At 35.7% G+C, this 23503-nt stretch overlaps 1 protein-coding gene across 4 annotated transcripts in view; it reads left to right on the top strand.

Annotated features, from left to right (window-relative positions):
- Positions 1–23503, top strand: part of LOC148950531 (uncharacterized protein CG43867) — a 355819-nt gene that overhangs the window by 77438 nt on the left and 254878 nt on the right. Inside the window, exon 1 of one of the 4 annotated variants that reach the window (XM_089092462.1) lies at positions 4362–4395. The exons of the other annotated variants lie outside the window; for them this stretch is intronic. The gene's annotated coding sequence lies outside the window, so the exon portion shown is untranslated. Of the gene's footprint in view, positions 1–4361; positions 4396–23503 lie in introns of those variants that run through there. 4 annotated transcript variants of the gene reach the window in all.

Below are 23503 nucleotides of genomic sequence, written 5' to 3'. Positions count from 1 at the left end.
CCCTTGCCTCAATATCACCAGAACATTCAGACTACCCAGACAATGATACCTCCACCACTCTTGTACTATTGAACCAACTACTTAAACAAGGTATATCCACAAAATTCCAGTACATCGCAAGACACATGGGTATAAAAGGGAACCACAAGGCAGATGAAATAGCTAAATCTGCCCTTCAGCTTGAAATAATTTCTGGAAGACCTATCCCAGAAAGAGATGTAAACCATTGGCGCCTAAAAATTTATCTAACAAACCAATGTCCACCAAACCTTTCTCCATTTACATCCCGGAAAGACTCAAAGATGTACCACAGAATACAATCAAATGCTACTGGCCTTAACAGCCAAACTTATCTCTATCAAAACACAACCATTCCAACAGTAATCAGCCCTCTTTGCCGCCTATGTCAAACCTATGATGAGACCATCAACCATGTTCTTTTTGGTTGCCCTGTGGCAACTCTCAACCATAAAAAAGAATGGCTAACTTTATCTGCTATATTCAAGCACCTCAAGCTAACCCCTAATATTGACCAACTAACACAAAGGAGACACTCTTCAACTGATGATGCTGAATTGTTCAAAGCTGTCTTTAACTGCCTAAATATAGGTGGTTTCATCAATGATTTATAAATCCTATTATTGAATAATAATAGTCTAATCTCTATATTTGATTTCCCAGGACACCCCTGACATAATCATACAATACGAAAAAGGTTAAATGGATTCATCCGAAGCCTATAATTGAAGAAGAAGAAGAAATAAATCGCTAGTGCCTCCCTGATTTCAGTCATGACATTGATGCAATTGGTGTAAAGTTGTGGCTGGCAAACATGGAGGTCACTGTTATTAATTTATATAATCCAAATGGCAATAACAATGGACATGATTTTTTCAATTTTATTTCTAATAATTTCTCAAACTCAAATCTAGTGGTTGTTGGGGACTTCAATGCCCATAGTTCTATCTGGGTTTATTCACCTCAAAATAATGCTGGAAAATACATAGAGGAATTCCTCACCAATTTTACCAATATAGTACTAGCGACTCCTAGACACCTAAATACCTACTTCAGCAAAAGAAGTGGGAGTTATTCAACTATTGATCTTCAATTAGTTTCATCAAGTTTAATAAATAAAACTACTGTCAACAGAATAGACAACCTCCTAAGTGACCATTTCGCCATATGCACAAAAATTGGTGACCCAGCCATTATTGACAATTTCATTTCCCACTATGTGTGGCAAAAAGCAGACTGGCAAAACTTCTCCCACATTCTCTCAAACCATGACTACTCTTCACTCTCCACTGACCCAAACCAACTCTCCAAAAATCTCACATCACTACTTCTTGATGCTGCAAAACTTACCATACCCCAGTCCCAATGCCCTAAAACACTGAAGAATAATAAACCCCATAGGCCGTGGTGGACATCCTCTTGCCAAGAGGCTTGGCACAATAAAAGGAATGCCATCAGATCCTTCAAGAGAAATCCATCCACTGGAAAATATATTGCAAAGCTACAAGCAGAGGCAAAACTTAAGAGAACAATCAAACTTGCAAAAACTTTCTCTTATCAGTGTCCCACAAAACGCAAGAGTCAAAGATTCATAAATTCCTAGACAAGATGTGTGGCAAATTCTCCACACAGAACCCCTTCCATTACCAGCTAACTCTAAATGGTCTGCAGCTGGAAACCAACGAAGAAAAAGCTAAATTTTTAGCAGATTTTTTTTAGAAGAAATTCAAAAACACCCCTCATAATCCACCTCAGATCAGCCTAACACCCCATTTTGACTTGCCTGGGTCCCAGTATCTACTCCAAGATTTTACAATGATTGAGCTGAATAAAGCAATCAATTCAATCAAACCCAAAACATCTTGCAGCCACGACCAGGTACATCCGTCTTTGCTCCAATACCTTCCAATAGAGTTTAAAAAAGTACTCTTATCTCTCTTCAACAATGCCTGGAGCAATTCCATCTTCCCGTCTGCTTGGAAAACATCACTCATCATCCCTGTATTAAAACAAAACAAACCCAAAGAGGACCCCAACTCCTTCAGACCCATTATGATTACCCCAGTTCTGGGAAAATTATATGAGAAGATAATCCACTCCCGATTGTATTGGTTTGCTGAGTCTAACCACCTCATCCCACATACCCAAACAGCATATAGGAAATATTATTCTTCCATTGATGCATTTGTTCGCCTAACCAACGCCATATCTGAGTGTCTGAAAGGCAACCAAATCCTAGTTGCAGCCTTCTTGGACTTCCAAAATGCATATGATAATATCCAACATCCACTCCTACTGCAAAAATTATCAAAAATGGGTTTTCCAATACCTGTAGTGAATTTCTTTAAAAGTTACCTATCTGAATGCTCTTTTGTCCTCCAAGTAAATTCCTACATCACTTCTAAAAAGTCTGTCTCCAAAGGCCTTCCCCAAGGTGCTGTCCTCAGCTGTCTCCTGTTTTCACTATATTTATGGGATCTGAACCTACCCCAAACAAATATTCAGTTTGCAGATGATATAGTCCTATGGTCTACCTCAAATGATTTTGAACTAGCCCAATCCAAGTTACAAAAGTCGCTTTATGCCTTTGAATTTTTCTCCAACAATTCATGCCTACCCACCGCCCCATCAAAATCAGCTATAGTACAGTTTCATAACAAGAGAAATCCCCAATCTGCCCTACTAACCCTAAATGGTGTTGTCATCTAAGAGCAACAACACATCAAATATCTTGGCCTCATTCTAGACCAAAAACTAACCTTCAGGCTCCGCATTGAAAATGTGAGAATAAAATGCCTCAGAAAAATGCGTATCTTACAAAGGCTACTCAATACGCCTTTGTGTTGCCATGAAAAAACTCTAATAAATTTCTATAAGACTTATATTAGATCTCAGATTGATTATGGACTAATTGTATATGGCTCATGCTCAAATACCCTACTATACAATCTGGAGACTGTCCAGAATACTATGATCCGTGCTGTACTTGGCCTCAGGAATCACACCAAAACCAACTTCCTCCTCAGTGAAAGTGGTCTCACCTCTATTGCCATGCGTAGAGACATCCTACTTGCCCGCTACTTTACAAAAATTGATGGTAACAGTTCCCATAGATTACATGACTGGCTAAGAAACCCTGGAGCTTTAAGGGGCCTTGCACAGGAATTTGCAACCACCCAAATGACCTACTCCATACCTTCATCTTCTTTATTTCAAATATACCCCCGGATACCTTCCTGGGCTAACCACTACCCAGAAGTGAACCTTTTGTTTGCGCCAGCTATTAAAACAGACCTTTTCCTTCGCCTATGTAAAATCATTATTTCATGAATTTGAGTCTCAGAGATATATCCACCACCTCCCAATTTTTGTGGATGGCTCAAAAACAGATTCCAGGACTGCTTGTGGAGTCCACTTCCCATCTTTAGGTATAGCAGCTGCTGAAAGGCTCCAACATGATGTGAGTATCATGACAGCTGAAATAGCTGCCATCAACATTGCATTGGAAACCATTATAAAGATGCCACACCCTCCAAGAAACAGCCCTCTAATAATTTATTCAGACTCAAAATCAGCCCTTGCCTCAATATCACCAGAACATTCAGATTACCCTGACAATGATACCTCCACCACTCTTGTACTATTGAACCAACTACTTAAACAAGGTATATCCACAAAATTCCAGTACATCCCAAGCCACATGGGTATAAAAGAGAACCACAAGGCAGATGAAATAGCTAAATCTGCCCTTCAGCTTGAAATAATTTCTGGAAGACCTATCCCAGTAAGAGATGTAAACCATTGGCGCCTAAAAATTTATCTAGCAAACCAATGTCCACCAAACCTTTCTCCATTTACATCCCGGAAAGACTCAAAGATGTACCACAGAATACGATCAAATGCTACTGGCCTTAACAGCCAAACTTATCACTATCAAAACACAACCATTCCAACAGTAATGAGCCCTCTTTGCCGCCTATGTCAAACCTATGATGAGACCATCAACCATGTTCTTTTTGGTTGCCCTGTGGCAACTCTCAACCATAAAAAAGAATGGCTAACTTTACCTGCTATTTTCAAGCACCTCAAGCTAACCCCTAATATTGATCAACTAACACAAAGGAGACACTCTTCAACTGATGATGCTGAATTGTTCAAAGCTGTCTTTAACTGCCTAAATATAGGTGGTTTCATCAATGATGTATAAAGCCTATTATTGAACAATAATAGTCTAATCTCTATATTTGATTTCCCAGGACACCCCTGACATAATCAGACAATACGAAAAAGGTTAAATGGATTCATCCGAAGCCTATAATTGAAGAAGAAGAAGAAGAAATAACAAAAAATAGTGAATTTAAAGTTATTTGCTTTAAGGTAAAGTAAAAAACAGTGTTTACAAAATTTTTCTCTTATTAAAAAGACGAACCTCAATAAATATTAGGGTGAACCTGCTGTAGCTTGCCATTTGATTTCCCATTCAACAATTGCAGAGTTGGGCTTTGAGCTATTGTAAAGAAAACATTATATAGATAATGTTTTAATAATTATTAATAGTAAAAAAAGTAATGACATTAAATTCCTTATTTTATGCTTTTTCCAAATGTAACAGTTCCTTCTCTGACATTGTCCCCCTCTCCTTGCTTATGTTCCAATACATTGCTGAGGGCTCTATTCCTTTGTTGTTTTTCATTTTTTGATGCATTATAGGAGAAAGGACAATGTATATCTGCATTTTCAAATTATAAACATTTTGAGTAAATATATACCAAATCATATTATTGAGTTTCAAATAAAGTGAATAGGCTATAGGCTACCATTTGATGCCTTTTTTTATGCTGATTACAAATATAACAACCATTTCTATTGGAAATGAATTTTAGCCCCCCTCCTATATATGCCAATTCAGGATATATATTTGCACATATGGGGGTGGGGGTTAGGTTAGGGGGGAGGTGAAAATCATTTCCAATAGAAATGATTATTATATTTGCAATCATTTGTAATCATAAAAAAGGCATCAAATGGTGTATTCAGTTTATTCCTAACTCAATAATATGATTTGGTATATATTTACCACATTTTGTTTTGTTTGATTACTTAAAATAGTTTTATGAATAAAAATGTTTTAAAAATATGGACAACAATAGAAGGGAGCATAGTAGGCCTAGGCTAATTTGATTAATAGCCTAGAAACATGGTACACATTACAAAGTATGAATTTCAGTATTAATTTGGTGATTGACCTCTCCAGAAGAAAATCTGTTATAGGCTAAAACAATTCTTACTTCATTGGCTATTATGAAGAATAATAGTAGTCAACAGATATTCCAGGCATTTTTTCTTTCATTAACTTTTTATCCAATTTCTTTCATGCATTCATCAACCACCAACACCAGCCACATTTTCAGTGATGTTTTAAGAATTCCTAATGAGTTTTAAAAAAAACAAAATACTGTCAGTAACATTCTTTTATAGCATGTGATCAGAATGTTGCAGCTTAGTTGAGCATTAGGCCTATTACAAATGCATACTATTCAATTAAATGGTCATGAAAACTAGGCTATTTAATTTCTGGCTTAACAGTTATTACATTGGACCTTATTTCATTCCAAAGTACAAAGAAAGGCAACAGTTGTGCTTCTCAAGTGAAAAAGTAGTGTAGTATAACCCAAAGTTTATAGAATTAGCAGTATGATCATACCTTATCTCACCCATTATAAAAACCCGGACCACGGTGTGAGTGCTCCAGAGAACGTTTTTGCAGATATAAACATAAGCGGCATTAGATCTTTTCACAGGTAGACAAGTCAGATTTCTCTTGGACACAAAACAAATGGAAACCCGCTATTACAAATAATGCACTTTGTAACCATTTCTCATTGATTGATGGAAACAGACTAACCCGCTAATGTAGAAATAAGTGGGAGGAGCTTTTTGTTCATACCAAGAATGAAGACCAGAAATGATCTGCAATAAACTTACTGGATAATTCTATAAACTGTGAGTATAACCACTAGACTCTAAAATTGTCTTTTCTAATAGAATTCAGATAAATAGCCTGCCATGTGGGTATCTATTCTACAAATTTTGAAAATGTCTGCATGTATTGAGCACCATAGACACTTGATATTTTGAGTGTAAGTACAAGTTTCCAGGTTTAGAAAGTTTTAGAGTGATTCACAATTTGATGTATATATTCTTGATTATTAAGAGTATTCTATGCTTTGCAACAGTCTGGGTCCAATCATATGTAATTTCTAGAAGCATTTCTGTTGATCATCTCAGGACAAGGACTATGAAAAATCAGTTTGATCCTCTTTCTACCCCCCCCCCCAAAAAAAAATCCACTTTCCTTCAATAAGTATTGCTCTATTGTTCTTCCATTTGCCAATTTTACCCTTGTCAATTTCAACAACTCTTCTTAGACCTCCTAAATGCTCTCTATTTTTATTGACAATGTCCAAGCAAACCTCTCTGTAATAATTTTGCCAATCTGCAGTAATTGCTGAAGGTATTTGAAGCTTATCCATCATGAGACAAACTTCTGGACAAACCCAGATATTTGCACTTAATACTACAAAATCAGTATTTCATCAAGTTTCCTCATTGAAAGCACTGAGTTGCCATGCTTACTCACTTTGCAATAGATTGAAATCATATTTATTCTTTGGAATTATTCTGTTTCACATGTAATTATTGTTTTTAGGCATTAAAAGCTGCTTTTGTTTATTAAAAGTATCACTCCTTTCCAAAAGTTATTGAATAAATTTTATTTGGTAGAATGTAGTCCAAAAATGTCCAAAAAAATACTCTGAAAGACATCATTCTGTTTTCATACAGTCTATACTAATTCTTTGGCAGCTCTATAATTTATTTAGTTATTCAATAGTAGTTGGTCAAGCAAGGATTTACAAATGACAAATAGGCCATGGAATACACTTACCATATTTTTCTGAAGTTTTCTGTTTTCACATGTATTTGATGTTTTTAAACATTGGAAACTATTTTTGTTTAATCAAAATAGCAGTCCTTACCAAAAGTTATGGAATAAACTTTATTTGGTAGAATGTAGTACAAAAATAATTACAGTGTACCTACTTTAAATGGATAAGATACTCTGAAAGACATCATTCTGTTTTCACACATTCCATACTAGTTTTTTGGCAGCTCTATAATTTATTTAGTTATTTAATTGTAGTTGGTCCAGCAGGGATTTAACAATGACAAATGGGCCATGGAATATACTTACCATATTTTTTTGAAGTTTTCTGTTTTCACATGTATTTGATGTTTTTAGGCATTATAATCTATTTTTGTTTAATCACAATAGCAGTCCTTTCCAAAAATTATGGAATCAACTTTATTTGGTAGAATGTAGTACAATAATAATTAAATTGTACCTACTTTAGATAGATAAGATACTCTGAAAGACATCGTTCTGTTTTCATACACTCCACACTAATAATTTTGCAGCTCTATAATTCATCTATTTGCTCAATAATAATTGGTCAAGCAGGGATTTACAAATGACAAATGGGCCATGAAATATACTAACAATATGCTTACAACATGCTGTAAAAGAATATTAAAGATAGCATTTTGTTTAAAAGAAAATTGTTAGGAATTCTTAAAATGTGACCTTGACAACATGAAAATATAGACTTAATTTTGTTTACATATGATAATACAGAATTCTTATTCTGAATGGCATGCACACATGTTTAGTTCAACACAATAACTGTTAAATCAAGACAAAGCATGGCTTGTATCAGGTGATGCAACAAGATATGTTTATATTCAATGGTACCCACATGATGGGAGTCATGAGGACTTCAGCCCCAGAAAAGACAAATAATTTGTAGTTTCAATCTGTATGATTGAAAACCCTCCTCTTCATCTACCCCAATTTTTCCAGTAAAAATAGTACAGTATAACAAGATAATTGCAACACAAAAAATTTCTGAATATTCAAATTTTGCCTAAAATCCAAAATGCAGTCTAGCATTTTATTTCCTAAGCAGAAAAGTTCCAAAAGCTTTAGAAACATTGCTACAACTACAAAATAATAAAGTAATATCAATTGAAAATTAATAGAAATTGATTAAAAAATGAAAATAAAAAATAAAGTATGATATTAAAGCTTAAGACAAGTAGAAATAAAGTGGTATTGTAAGTTCAAGTATAGAACAGAATTACTACAAGGGAATAAATTAAATCTAAAAAAGACATAAGCTGAAATGGATAACCAAGTCAATTTTTGAAATAAAAGACATTATGGATCAATAAAAGTAATCCAACAGAAACAGAAATTAAACTCCACAATCAAGTCAAACTTAAATAAAAGAGATATTACTGCAAATGAAAAAGATGAACAAAAAACAAACAGAAATTAAAGTGAATAACCAATTAAAACTCAAAACAAAGAAAAATTACAACAAAGAAGAGTGGTGGTACCCTGAAAAGGACAAACACTTTGAACAGTTTTTTTTATTTGTCATAAAGTCAGAAAAAATAAATATCAATGAAGGTTAAAGTAAAAAACAACAACAATTTATTAGAATAAAAATATTGCAGACTTTCAATCTAAAAGTGGTTAAATGTTTTTAAAGGATATTTTTTGTTGTCCAAAATTTTCCCTGTGCATCAATTTCATTCAAAAGTATAGAAAACTGATGCCTAAGTATATGTTTTGACCATCAATTGGTAATTATTTAAGCTATATGTTTAGTTTGCTGAAGCAGTAGCTTTCAATGAGTAACTAAAACACTGCAAAAACACAAACATAAATTAAAAGAAATAATCACATCAAACATAAAGACAACAAATACTACTATAGATGAATAATTGAATCCTTAAACAGACATAAATTACAATAAATCATCAAGGCAAACTTAAAATGTACAGTAATTACCACAAATGGGAGTAGAGCTACCACTCCTTAAACCCTCTTAAGGCCATAACATTATCTGCACTTTACTGAAAATCGTATACATTTTTTAAAATGTAGTTTTGTTTTATCAAAATATAAAGAAAACACAAGAATCAAGATGACTGGATAGCACTGATAAAGTAGACTAATTGTTTAATAAATAGTGATGCTAATTTTGAGAAGTCACATAAATTTCTGATTTTTAATATCTTAACTATAAAAAAGGAAATGCTAAAACCACATTTTGGCTACAGTACAAATGACATTATGGTCTTTAGGAGACTAAGGGGGTGGTAGCCCCACTTCTGTTTGTGTTAATTTCTGTTTGTTTTATGTTTGACTTCCTTATTCATTTTAGGTTGTATTGGTTTTAGGATTAACTTATTTATCTATAGAAGTAGTTGTTATCTTTTTGTTTGAAAATTATTTGTAAAACAATTTTCTTGTTTTGGTTTCAATTATTCAATGCTAGTAATTTCGATTTGTTTTAAGCTCATATTATTGTAGAGCTTTATTTCTGCTCATCTTAGGTTTTAAGATGGCTCTCCAATTTTTCTTGAAGAATTTTCCTTTTCTATGTTTCTTTATTTTGAATTAATGTTTTTTGGTTTTTTAATTTTTTATTAATGGTTAATGTTAAGAATATTTATAAAGTTTTCAGTGTATCTGCTTAAGAATCCAAATATTGTGATAAACATTGGCCAAAATTTTAATATTCAGTCAAAGTCTTCAATCAACAGTAGTTTTGTGCAATAAATTTTTAACAATAGTTTTACTAATAACATTTTGTGTGCATGGAGAGGGGTATTACTGTTCATGTTTTGTGTAATTTTTGGTCGTTCTTGGGACTGAAGGGCCTCAATCTTGTAGACACCCTTGATTATGCACATGTCTTAATCTGCCATTTTATTAAAAGTGCTTTTTATGTTGTAACTGTCTGTTTGTTCAAAAAAATCAGTTTCGAAATTCGTCTTTGCATAGGAAGTTTGTGGACACCATTTTAAAGCTGATAAGAGAGTCAAACAACAAGGTTCTGTTTTTGTGTGTCCTAATTCTTTGAGTCAGGGGTGAATCAAAACATTGGAATGTCATTACTGGGCTGAACAAAAGTATTACAAGTTTTAGGTGATTGTAGAAAATCAATTGTGAGCATCTGGGCCTATTCTGTGGTGAAACAGCTTTTAAAGTTTCTTCTTTGCTCAACATTTCCCTTACCCATCTGCTTACAGATATTCAAGACTTTCAAGAAGTTTCAGACTTTGAAGAAAAAATGTTGCCCCTTTTTTAGATGAACCTCTAGGAGACAAAAATGTTTTTGCACCCCTGTTCCCTTTCCCAGAACATAGACATATTATCTGAGTCTCCTACCCTTCAAAGATGGGCCCTGAAAGCTTTACTTGATTCGTCTTGTATTTTCCAAGAAATTAAATATAGACTATTTTGAAAGCCTCTGTGAATATATTACCTTTTGAATTCCCTCACTACTTCATCTCAAACAGATTTAAGGTTCCACTTAAACTAACAGTCTGAAAACTTTCAGGGGGATTGGGGAGATATTTTTTTGTCTCAATATCTCTTGCCTCTAAAAACGAAAATTAAGACCCCTTGTTTCCTCTTTTCCCCAACACTGAGGTCGATCCTCATATCCTGTTCCTGAGATATCACAGAGATGTCATTTTGATCATCTGGATACATGACTTTTTTTTTTTACTTACCTCTGCCCCTCCCCAAATTTAAATTCGAGATCCACTTGGCTCCCTAACACCTCCTACAAATTCCCACTTAATCCCTCAAGCTGTTCTGAAAATAATGCAGATGCACCATTTTGATAATTCAGGTTCACATAGTTTGTTTTTTGTTTTGCATCCCTACTTCACCAGGAATAGATTGTAGATCAACAAGAGCTCATAGTGCCAAAATTTTGAGACAGATTGGGCACCAAATTTCTAAACCATGTCCCTTGCCCCCTTCCCCATGTCAAGATTTGAGGTCCCTTTGTCCTCTCCCCCCCCCGAAACACTTCCCGAAGGTGTCAGCTTGATCCCCAGAGCAGTTACCAAGGTTTTTCAGATATACCGTTTTTATCACCTAGAAATACATATTGTTTTTTGAGTTGCCTTCCAGATTCTTATTTTATCAAACAAACAAAAACAAGTTTTTGCAACTTAAAGTAAGGAGCAACATTAAAACTCAAAACAAACAGAAATTATTCCGTATATGAAAGGGTTGCCCTCTCCTCAATAACTTGCTCTTCAAGCTAAAGTATTTAGCGCTTTTAAAAAACCTTCCCATTCTAATTAAACAACCCCTGTGTTTCAGGAGTCATTCTTAAAAAATAGGACAAACAGGCAAACTTTAGCGTAAAGAGCAAGGTATCGAGGAGGGGGCAACCCCTTATTATACGGAATAAATTCTGTTCGTTTTGACTTTTAATGTTGCTCCTTACTTTCATTTGAGAAAAACATCTTTTTTTTTTACTTAATTTCTGATTGTTTTTCAAATAAGGCTGGTAAATCTGGTTCAACCTTTTATAAAATTTCACTCCCCTCACGGAAACTCCTCTGTGGAAAGTTCTTCCCACAAAAATGTACACACACCCTTAAAATTCTGTCCGGTCAATTCCATCCTCGTCTTACCCATCAAAAGCTACGCACCTGAGAAAATTTGCCTTATTTTCGAAAAAAGGGGAGCACCCTCCAAAAGTATCAGAACCTTATTGGAAGTTATACCATCGGATTCAGCGTATCAGAGAACCCTACTGTAGAGGTTTCAAGCTCCTATCTGCAAAATGTGGAATTTTTGTATTTTTTCAAACAGTTTGTGGTACAGTTTTTCAAACTGTAAGTAAGGAGCAACCAGCTCAATAGTAACCAAAACTCCAAAAAACAGAATTTTGATGCCAATAGATATGTCAAATAAATCAAATTTTTATGCTCATTTCAAATATATAAGTTTCATCAAGTTTAGACTTACCAATTAAAAGTTATGCGCACAAGAAAATTTGCCTTATTTTCGAAAAAAGGGGGAAACACCCCCTAAAAGAACTTTAAGTAAAGTTCATAGAACTTTAATGAAAATCACGCCATCGGATTCAGCGTATCAGAGAACCCTACTGTAGAAGTTTCAAGCTCCTGTCTGCAAAAATGTGGACTTTTGTATTTTTTGTCAGAAGAAAGATCATGGATGCGTGTTTATTTGTTTGTTGTTTTTTTACCCCAGGGGTGATCGTATCGATCTAGTGGTCCTAGAATATCGTGAGAGGGCTCATTCGAACGGAAATTAAAATTCTAGTGCCCTTTTTAAGTGACCAAAAAAATTGGAGGGCAACTTGGCCCCCTCCCATGCTCATTTTTTTCCGAAGTCACTCACTCTTTGCGGGTGACCAATACCTCGCTCTTTGCGCTACAGTTTTTTTTAGTGCTTTCAAAAGAGCTATCTATTCTAATTAAACGGCCTTTGTGATTCAGAGGTTTGTGATTTAAACAAAATTTAGCAAAGAAAGAAAGCCATTTAGCAAATGAAAAGTAAAATTAATATGCAAATTTTGTTTTACTTTTTCAATGACGGTGACCCAAAATAAAAGCTGCGTTAACTAAAAAACGATCAGAAATTAAATAAAAAAATACAAGTTTTTTAAACTGAAAGTAAGGAGCGACATTAAAACTTAAAACGAACAGAAATTATTCTGTATATGAAAGGGGCTGTTCCCTCCTCAACGCCTCGCTCTTTACGCTAAAGTTTTATATTGTTTTAAAAAATAAAGTTGTGAGACAGAGTCAAACTTTAGCGTGAAGAGCGAGGTGTTGAGGAGGGGACAGCCCCTTTCATATATGGAATAATTTCTGTTCGTTTTAAGTTTTAATGTGGCTCCTTACTTTCAGTTTAAAAAACCTGTTTTTTTTATTTAATTGCCAGAAGAAAGATCACGGATGCGTGTTTATTTTTTTCCCAGGGGTGATCGTATCGACCCAGTGGTCCTAAAATATCGCGGGATGGCTCATTCGAACGGAAATCAAAAGTTCTAGTGCCCTTTTTAAGTAACCAAAAAATGGAGGGCAACTAGGCTCCCTCCCACGCTCATTTTTTCCCAAAGTCACTGGATCGAAATTTTCAGATCGCCATTTTGTTCAGCATGGTCGAAAAGTATAATAACAATGTCTTTGAGGATGACTGAATCCCCCACAGTCCCCGGGGGAAGGGCTGCAAGTTATGAACTTTGCCCAATGTTTACATATAGTATTGGTTATTGGGAACTATACAGACGTTTTCAGGGGAGATTGTTTCTGGTAGTGGGGTGGGTGAGTCGGGGGTTACGTGGGAGGATCTTTCCACGGAGGAAATTTTCATGGGGGAAGGGATACTGCTATGAAGGGGGCGCCAGATTTTCCAGCATTATTAAAAAAAACGATCAGAAATAAAATAAAAAAACAAGTTTTCAACTGAAAAACTTTTCAACATCAATAGTTAAAACGAGCAGAAACTCTAACGTATATGATTGGGTTTGCCCCCTAGTCAATACCTCACTCTTTACGCTAACGTTCTTTTAGTTATTCTAATTAACCGTCTTTGTGATAAAGGGGTCATTATTAAAGATTCGGAAAAAAATTCGAACTTTAGCGTTAAGAGCGAGGTATTGACTAGGGGGCGAACCCCCTAATATACGTAATTAAAATATACGAATATAGACGTTCGTTACGTAAGTTAATTCGTAAGTTACGTATATTATTACTAATGAAAATGTTCGTAAATAAAATTAAACAACTTTCGAGGAAGCCATTTAGCCAAAAAAAGTAAAATTAATATGCAAATTTTGGTGTTTTTTATTCATGTACGGTGAGCCAAAATCAAAACCTGCATTAATTCAAAAACGTTCGGAAATTAAATAAATATGTGTGTGTGTGTGTGTGTGTGTGTGTGTGTGTGTGTGTGTGTGTGTGTGTGTGTGTGTGTGTGTGTATATGTTTATTGACTCAAAAGTTTGATTTCGCCTCATCTAGGCTTTTGGTAGATATTTTTCCGAAATAAATTCCATCATACCTCCCTTGTCATAAATGAGGTTTGCAATGTTGGAAGTGTTCCACATTTTGGTACCCTTAAACATAAGCCACCTGCTGTTATGGAAATAAATCTTAGCCTATACGCTAGAACGCATATTTTTCTTTCACTATAAAAACACGCACGGAAATGTATTGAGTACTTAAGCATGTTCAATGCGTCATACAATTGAATGAATTTTACCAATTAATCCTTTTTTTTAAAATCCTGGAATTGAAATGCGAGAGAATAATCTTGTCAAAAATGAGAAGAAAATGCTATAAACATTGTGTGGCAGTTGAACTCAAATGCCTTCACTAACAAGATTTACTAGAAGATTCTACTCCGCTGACCATCTGGTACGCCAGGAGATTTTAAAAGCATTTTTAAACAGGTTCATACAGGCTATGCAGGCTTGGAATTAGACCATAGACATAATTTTCTATATTATGATATTCTTTGTTCTATAATAATTTTCTTTTTCCGTCCAAAATCCAGATCTTTGTTGTTTTTTTTTCTTAAAGTTTCCTGGATAGTTTTTTGCTCTTTTCCCCACACTACCCACAACAGTTTATCCTTTTTGTATTTACAAAATTATGTTTTCTGTAATTTTTTGGAAAAAATCGGCTGTTTTGAGGAATTTACTTTCGTTTCTGAAAATGAAATCATGTGTAGGCCCAAATACCTATTTTTGACAACGATTTTGTTTATCTGGAAGAGCTTACGATAATACTTTTTTTGTATGTGTTGTCGTATCGTTTTTTCCGGAAGTCTTAGAAGCATTGAGTCATCCATTATCAATAGCTGTTCTAATACCGTGTTTGGTTTGGTTTGTTCGTATTATGTTGAGAGGCTGGGTGTACCTTTTACCTTTTAAAGGTACGAGTTGCGAAGCTGTTGATGATTATAGCTCTGGGGTTTCACTATTAATAGCTCATGGATATTACCTTTTTATGTTACACAATTATAATCATAGGTATTCCAAAAAATTCCTAGGAGAAGGGGGGGGGGCTGAGCCCCCATATAAAACATCTGAAACGGTTCTCCTTCTAAAAGTGTTCTTTTTTAGTGCACTGGAATTGGACTAAACTGAGTATTACGAGTCCTAGCTTCCTTCTAAAAAGGAAACTATGCGCCCTTGGTTCTAATGAAATAAGAAATTGACCACAGAGCTTATAAAAGTATCTCCAGTTTCTAGTCGATAATTGTCGTATATAGCTCAACCATGAAAAAAACTATGATACGCCCCCTTCCTCTTACTATACTTTGAGTCTCTATTTCTTTAACCCAAAGGATTTGGTTCAGGGCTCCCATACGTCTAAGTCAAACAGTTCGTGGTAATGAACTGTAAGTAAGGAGCGACCCGGCTCATAGTAACCGAAACTCCAAAAAACGGAATTTTGATACATCAAAAGAATCAGATTTTTATTCTGATTTCAAAAATATAAGTTTCACCAAGTTTAGTTTTACCCATCAAAAGTTACGCGCCTGAGAAAATTTGCCTTATTTTCAAAAAAAGGGGAAACAACCCCTAAAAATCATAGAACTTTAATGAACATCGCATTATCAGATTCAGTGTATCAGAGAACCCTACTATAGAAGTTTGAAGCTCCTATCTGCCAAAATGTGGAATTTTGTATTTTTTGCCAGAAGAAAGATCACGGATGCGTGTTTATTTGTTTTTTTTTCCAGGGGTGATCGTATTGACCAGTGGTCCTAGAATATTGCAGGAGGGCTCATTCGAACTCTCGCCATTTACCCGTGCCGCAGCCATTTAAACATTTGCCTCTCAATTACTTGGACTATCTGTCTTGGCTTTTCTTTTTCTACAATTAGCCATGTCTTGATGCAACCTACTGCAAAATACTTGACTCTGTCTCGCAACTTTGTTTTTTAAAACAATAAAAAACTTTAGCGTAAAGAGCGAGGGGTTGAGGAGGGGGTAGCCCCTTTCATATACGGAATAATTTCTGTTCGTTTTAAGTTTTAATGTCGCTCCTTACTGTCAGTTAAAAAAACCTGTTTTTTTTTTTATCTAATTTGTAAACAAGAGCCGCCTTTTTGATTTACTCTGCGTATACCGGCTTTCAGCTTACGTCGTTGTTCAGGAGAAATTAACGTTTGATACGTGTTTCCTACAGTTTGTGTCGATCTGAGTTTCAATTTACATTCTTTTCCATTTTTAGCAAAGAAGAAAAATACAAAGGGAAAACGCTTCAATTTGAACCTCAAATAAACGCTTAGTTAATAAAAAAACTTAAATTGAAACTAAAACCAATATAGATTATGAAAAAAGGCTTTATCTTAAGGCTTCTTTCCTGAATAATTAAAAAAATATTTCCCAAAAAAGTTTTCAAAGAAAAGTGAGGAGAAACAACAAAAACCAAGTCACGTAATAAAGCAAACTTATAACGGACTTACATCGCTATGAATGAATGATTAAAACCTAAAAGCAGCTTCGATTTCGATTCTAACTATTTTCATACCAATATTCCTTAAAGTTCCTTCTGTTAAGGTCTGGTTTCTCCGTAGAAATAAAAAAAAAATATTTTGGCTTGGGCTTAGTGTCCAAGCCTAATAGGCTTGGTTCAACCTAATTTAAGAAGTTATTGTACATTACGCAATTTTACCATACCAATTTGATTGAATATTATGAAAGTGGTGTCCAATAGGGAAAAATTTTCTCAAATTAGAACATAAAGACCAAATTTATCACTTTACTCAAGGTCGTTAGGTGTGGAAACAATGGTCCCTAGTAACCTGAGCTTCTGGCAGTGGGTACATCCCTTCTGTAATATTGATCTAACGTTTTAACGAGATTAACGTAGGTCGTTCTTACTTTGTGGCTACATTTATTTTTGGATATGCTTAATCTTTTTTGATTTGAAATTCTTTGCTGTTGAAAATACAGACTGCGTTGCATAGGCTGTTAGGCAGCTGGTGCTGTATTTGGATACTCCTATGTAGCTTTGCAGATGACAGGGTAAAAAGAAGTCACCGGGAGACTGAAAGAATCCCGTGCACATATACAGGTTACATGCGCCTATTCTACAATTACTGCATAGCTTAACCAATGTTCTTTTATTTCGGCAGTTTATCACAATCAAAGACATTGCTTAAAAATAAAGTAAATTCTAGGCCACCCAAATTAGTAAATTCCTAGTGAATGATGATGATGGTTGATTGACCGTCCACGCTTTAGCCTTTTTTTTTTTTTTTAGAAATTTTGCGTTGGTCTGCAACATAAACCAGTGCTGCAGCATAAGATTTTTGAAGAAAGCTGAGCATATGCAATCTACGAGTAGTTTTCAGCCTTTGTTCGAAAAAAAAAATCTCGTTGAATATCCCCAAAAACCTTTACTTTGCCATAAATTTCCCAGAATCCGTAGACATAAAAAAAGTGTTTCTAAAAGAAGGTTTTTTTTCCTAGAATAGGGAGAAATCCCTAGAAGTGGCAGCCCAGCCTCAATTTATGCTTTAAAGAAAAGACAATTATTTTTTACTCTGAGTTTTATATTTGTCCAAACGTCAACGTCGAAAAGAAGAAATCACAATGCTAATCAAGGCTATGGGAAATAGCAAAATATTTCTTAGAATAATTACATTTGTGACTTTCAGTATAGTTTTGATATTATAAGATAAAATTTTTTGGGGGGTCAAAACTATGATTTTGATTCTATTGAATTCAAAAGTATGAGAAATTAACCCCTAAATAATCTTTTGAAGCGAAAGTTGGTAATTTTGGAAGCCACCTGTTTAGTTTATTGCATTTTTTAATTGGCTAATCAATAAAGGATTTACCACTGATTTTTCTATACATTTGAAAAGAATGTATTTAAAAGGAAGAAAATATTGATAAATAATATATTTATCTCAGGCTAATGAAACTAGATTGATTGTTTGAAATATAATAACATATAACATGGAGAATTATATGGTCGAGCAATTTTTTATTTTTCAATGCTATATTGATAGAAGAAAAACAAACTGTTATTGATAGAATAATTTTTTTTCTTTTTTTGTTCCTGTGCATCGGGGCACCTTGGGGTCCCTCGGGGCATTTTGGTGTATCCTTGCCCATAAACTGATTTTCTTAACAGAAGTTGTTTTGTAGCTTTTGACACATTTTAGGACTCCCTATCACCCATCCTCTCCTGATAATAATGTGGGGTCTTTTTGGCCTAGGGATTGATCTCTCAAAGGGTCATGCCTATCAGACAACCAAGATCAGACATGACTTCATTTTAAAAAATCTATATGGTAAACAATGGGAGAGTCTTTAATTTAGGACCTTCTCTTCTGAGGTTGCATGAATTTTGCCATCCCTGGAGGCATATCTATTGGATATTGGACTGCTGAGAAAAATGATTATCTAGAGATTTCAATCTGATGACTTGGGGAGGGGGGGATTACAAGGGGTCCAGGGTAAAAAAGGAGACGACGGGGATCTAGTTGCCTTCCAATCACTTTTGACCCTTAGAAAAGGCAGTAAATTTTTAAATTTCCATTTGTACATTTAATTTCCATATTGCATTTTGTGCATTTTTTCGATTCTACCCCAGCCTTCACGAAATAAGTTCCTGTTGATATTAGTTGTCTGAAGAATTCCTCCTTAATATGACTACAACACTATAGTCATTTGTTACTAATTACAACCACCGTCATTGAAGTAGGTTATTTACTTTGGGTAGGTATACGATTCGCTTTTAATTAGGTTTTCTACCTTTTAGATGTACTAAAGGTATTACATATATACAGGCAATACAGCCGTCTAAGGTGAAAGCCTAGGGGATGCGCAATTGCAACACTAGTTCGGTCATACACTTCGCCGCCGACACCACACCTTTGTCAATAAAGCCCTCAGATGTACTCTCCGTGAAAATATCTTCTTCTTGTGAGAATTTAAATAAGACGTAAAGATAAAGATGAAGGGAGCCGGTATCCCCCCGGAAAATCCCTCTTGCGGATAATTCCTTCCTCCCCCATGGAAGCTTTCTCCACGCGCAAAATTGATCAGCCACAGTGAAAATACAAAATAGCTACCTGAAAATTTTGATCAGATGTCCTAAGGGGTAACAACAGGACCAAATATCAAACATAGTTTTAGGACAGAGGCTGGTTGATCTCCAGTCACTTTTGAAAAAGGACTAGAACTCAAATGAGCATCTTTTGAAGTTTCTGCGACCACAAGGGGGGTGGGGTAGGTGGTTATGAGGAAGGGGAAGCCCTCCTCCTATGCGGAATTGTTTTTGGCTATTTTTGGGGCATAATGTTATTTTTTACTTTCATAATAACAGCGCAAACCACAAATATTTCCAGAAATCAAGAGGGATTAAATATCAATATCTACCTCCACCCCCGCCCCATTTTTGGAACTAATTCTGTATTTACCTGATGGTTAAAGGAGTATTAGGAATTATATGCATTAAAATGCAGCCTTTGAGGCATCTGCCCCATCCAATGTTTATACGACAACCCTTCCAATAAAAACCTTATATCTTAACAACGGACAACTTGCATAGCTTATAGTCCTTGCCCCGGGGACTGGAAGGGGAGTTGTCAAACCCGAAGTCATGATTTTTTGACCTTCGGACTATTTTGAACACAGTGGCTATCTCACAATTTTGATCAGATGCGTTTGGGGAAAATGGGGGGATTTTCTGGAGGGAATTCACCGTGGGGGGAATTTCCGGGGGGAAAAGCCTAGACCCAAAGATGACAGTGAGTATGTGAATAATTTGGCTTCACCTCGGCGAGTAGTGCGTAAAATTTTGTTTAGTAAGCTTAGAGTCCTCCCTTATTTCGTATTAAACAAGTGCAGATGCGACCTGAGGAATAAAATGCACTGGTGGAATCTTTAATCATAGGCAGCGCGCTAGCGCTGTCTAAGTAAAGAACGATGTGGGCACAATGTGTTTTTTTTCTCCATACCCGGGCACTTCGTATCGAAGCAGTTGTCGTAGAAACTTCGAAAAGGGCACATTCGATTGTAAATTGGAGTGGCTAGTGCCCTTTTTAATAGTCGAAAGTGATTGGAGGGTAACTAGCCCCCCTCCCACGCCCATTATTCCCCCAAACACATCCAATCAAAATTTTGAGATAACCATTTTGTTCAGCGTAGTTGATTTCCAAATAGAAAATATGTTTTTGAGGAGTTCACTCCCCCACAACCCTCGGGGCAAGGGTTTTAAGTTATGTCTTGAGGGCATATAAGATCAATGTTGACACAATGTACAGTTCATTATTTTTTTTTCTTTAAAGCAGGGCACTTCATATAGAAGGGGTCGTCGTAGAGACTTCAAAAGGGGTTCATTCGATTGGAAATTGAGAGTTCTAGTGCCCTTTTTATTATTGGAAAGTGATTGGAGGTCAACTCCCCCCCCCCCCCCCCACGCCCATCATTCCCGCAAACACATCTAATCAAAATTTTGAGATAGCCATTTTGTTCAGCGTAGTTGATTATCACATAGAAAATATGTTTTTGAAGAGGACTCTCCCCCACAGCCCTCAGGGCAAGGGTTTTAAGTTATGCCCTGGGGGCATATAAGGTTTTTTATAGAAGGCGATGTCGTAGAAACTTCAAAACAGGCTCAAACGATTGGAAATTCAAAGGGCTAGTACCCTTTTTAATAGTCGAAAGTGATTGGAGGGCAACTAGCCCCCCCCACGCCCATCATTCCCCCAAACACACCCAATCAAAATTTCGAGATAACCATTTTGTTCAGCGTAATTAATTTCTAGATAGAAATTATGTTTTTGAGGAGGACACTCCCCCACAACCCTCAGGGCAAGGGTTTTAAGTTATGCCCTGGGGTCATATAAGGTTTTTATAGAAGGCGTTATCGTAGAAACTTCAAAAAAGGCTCCTTCGATTGGAATTTGAAAAGGCTAGTGCCCTTTTTAATAGTCGAAAGTGATTGGCGGGCAACTAGCCCCCCACCCACACCCACCATTTTCCCAAACACATCCAATCAAAATTTTCAGATCGCCATTTTGTTCAACGTAGTTGAAAGTTTAGGAAATTAGGTATTTAAGGATGACAACCCCTCCCCCACATCCCTCAAGGAAAGGGTTATAAGTTATGCCCTGGGGGCATATAAAGTTTTTAATAAAAGGCATCTAGACCCCTCCCCCCCCCCCACGCACATCATTCGCCCAAACACATCCAATCAAAATTTTGAGATAGCCATTTTGTTCAGCGTAGTTGATTTTCGGATAGAGAATATGTTTTTGAGGACACTCCCCCACAACCCTCAGGGCAAGGGTTTTAAGTTATGCCCTGGGGGTATATAAGGTTTTTATAGAAGGCGCTGTCGTAGAAACTTCAAAAGGGGCTCATTTGATTGGAAATGCAAAGGGCTAGTGCCTTTATTAATAGTCGAAAGTGATTGGTGGGCAAATAGCCCCCACCCGCACCCATCATTCCCCCAAACACATCCAATCAAAATTTTTATATAGCCATTTTGTTCAGCGTAGCTGATTTCCAGATAAAAAATATGTTTTTGAGGAGGACACTCCCCCAGAAGCCTCAGGGCAAGGGTTTTAAGTTATGCCCTGGGGGCATATAAGGTTTTTATAGAAGGTGCTGTCGTAGAAACTTCAAAAAAAGCTCATTCGATTGGAAATTCAAACGGCTAGTGCCCTTTTTCATAGTAAAAAGTGATTGGCACCTAGCCCCCCCCCCATGCCCATCATTCCCCCAAACAGAAACATAGCCATTTTGTTAAGCGTAGGCTAGTTGATTTCCAGATAGAAAATATGTTTTCGAGGAGGGAACTCCCCCACAACCCTCAGGGCAAGGGTTTTAAGTTATGCCCTGGGGGTATATAAGGTTTTTATAGAAGGCGTTGTCGTAGAAACTTTAAAACAGGGTCTTTCGATTGGAAATTCAAAGGGTTAGTACCCTTTTTATTTGTCGAAAGTGACTGGAGGGCAACTAGCCCCCCTCCCCACGCCCATCATTCCCCAAACACATCCAATCAAAATTTTGAGATAGCCATTTTGTTCAGCGTGGTTCATTTCCAGATAGAAAATATGATTTTGAGGATGACACTCCCCCATAACCCTCTGGGCAAGGGTTTTAGGTTACGTCCTGGGAGCATATATGGTTTTTATTGAAGGTATTGTTGTAGAAACTTCAAAACAGGCTCATTCGATTGGAAATTCAAAGGGCTATTGTCCTTTTTAATAGTCGAAAGTGATTGGAGGGCACCTACCCCCGCTCGCCCCCCCCACGGCCATCATTCCCCCAAACACATCCAATCAAAATTTTGAGATAGCCATTTTGTTCAGCGTAGGCTAGTTAATTTCCAGATAGAAAATATGTTTTTGAGGACACTCCCCCACAACCCTCAGGACAAGGGTTTTAAGTTATGCCCTTGGGGCATAGAAGGTTTTTTATGGAAGGCGTTGTCGTAGAAACTTCAAAAGGGGCTCATTCGATTGTAAATTCAAAGGGCTTGTGCCCTTTTTAATAGTCGAAAATGTTTGGAGGGCAACTAGCCCCCCCCCCCCCCGTGCCCATCATTCCCCCAAACACATCCAATAAAAATTTTGAGATAGCCATTTTGTTCAGCGTAGTTGATTTTCAGATACAAAATATGTTTTTGAGGAGGATGCTCCCCCACAACCCTCAGGGCAAGGGTTTTAAGTTACGCCCTGGGAGCATATAAGGTTTGTATAGAAGGCTTTGTCGTAGAAACTTCAAAAAAGGCTCGTTCGATTGGAAATTCAAAGGGCTATTGCCCTTTTTAATAGTCGAATGTGATAGGAGGGCAACTAGCCCCCTCCCATATATATATATATATATATATATATATATATATATATATATATATATATATATATATATATATATATATATATATATATATATATATATATATATATAATATATATATATATATATATATATATATATATATATATATATATATATATATATATATATATATATATATATATATATATATATATATATATATATATATATATATATATCCAAATCAAATCAAAAATTTAACCAAATTTCATTTAACCAAATCAAAATAGCGTAGGTGTATCCAAGCTATGAAAGAAAGTAAACAGATTTTTTTGCGAATGGTATCAAGTTTTTCATTTCAGGTCAACTAGACGAGGTTTGAAACTAAATTAAATAGTACTCTTTGTGTCCAGATTTTTAAAAGAGTGCATGTTGTTAAAAAATGCTGAACATTTTTCTCCAGCATACAAATAGCAGGCCGAACTATAAAGTCTTAAAAAACGAAAAGATTTAAAGTGTTATTTTCTTTTTCCCTGAGAAAACTATGTCAATATAAAACGAACAGAAATTCATCAAAAAAACTTTCTCCACAAAATAAGTTTTTCAAAGAAAAGTAAAGAACTCCATTTAACAAAAAATGAGCAAAAATAAAATCAAATAGTATACCAAGCGTGAAACTACCGCAAATCAGCGTCGATAAATAAATGAAACCTAAAACGAATAGAAATCACAATAAATAACCAAGTCAAACTCAAAAC

Source organism: Artemia sp. Qi Xiang Cuo, chromosome 7 (genome assembly GCF_049724085.1).
Source record: "Artemia sp. Qi Xiang Cuo chromosome 7, ASM4972408v1, whole genome shotgun sequence".
Lineage (NCBI taxonomy): Eukaryota > Metazoa > Arthropoda > Branchiopoda > Anostraca > Artemiidae > Artemia > Artemia sp. Qi Xiang Cuo.
Note: the sequence above shows the minus strand (reverse complement) of the source record. Positions and strands in the feature narration are given on the sequence as shown.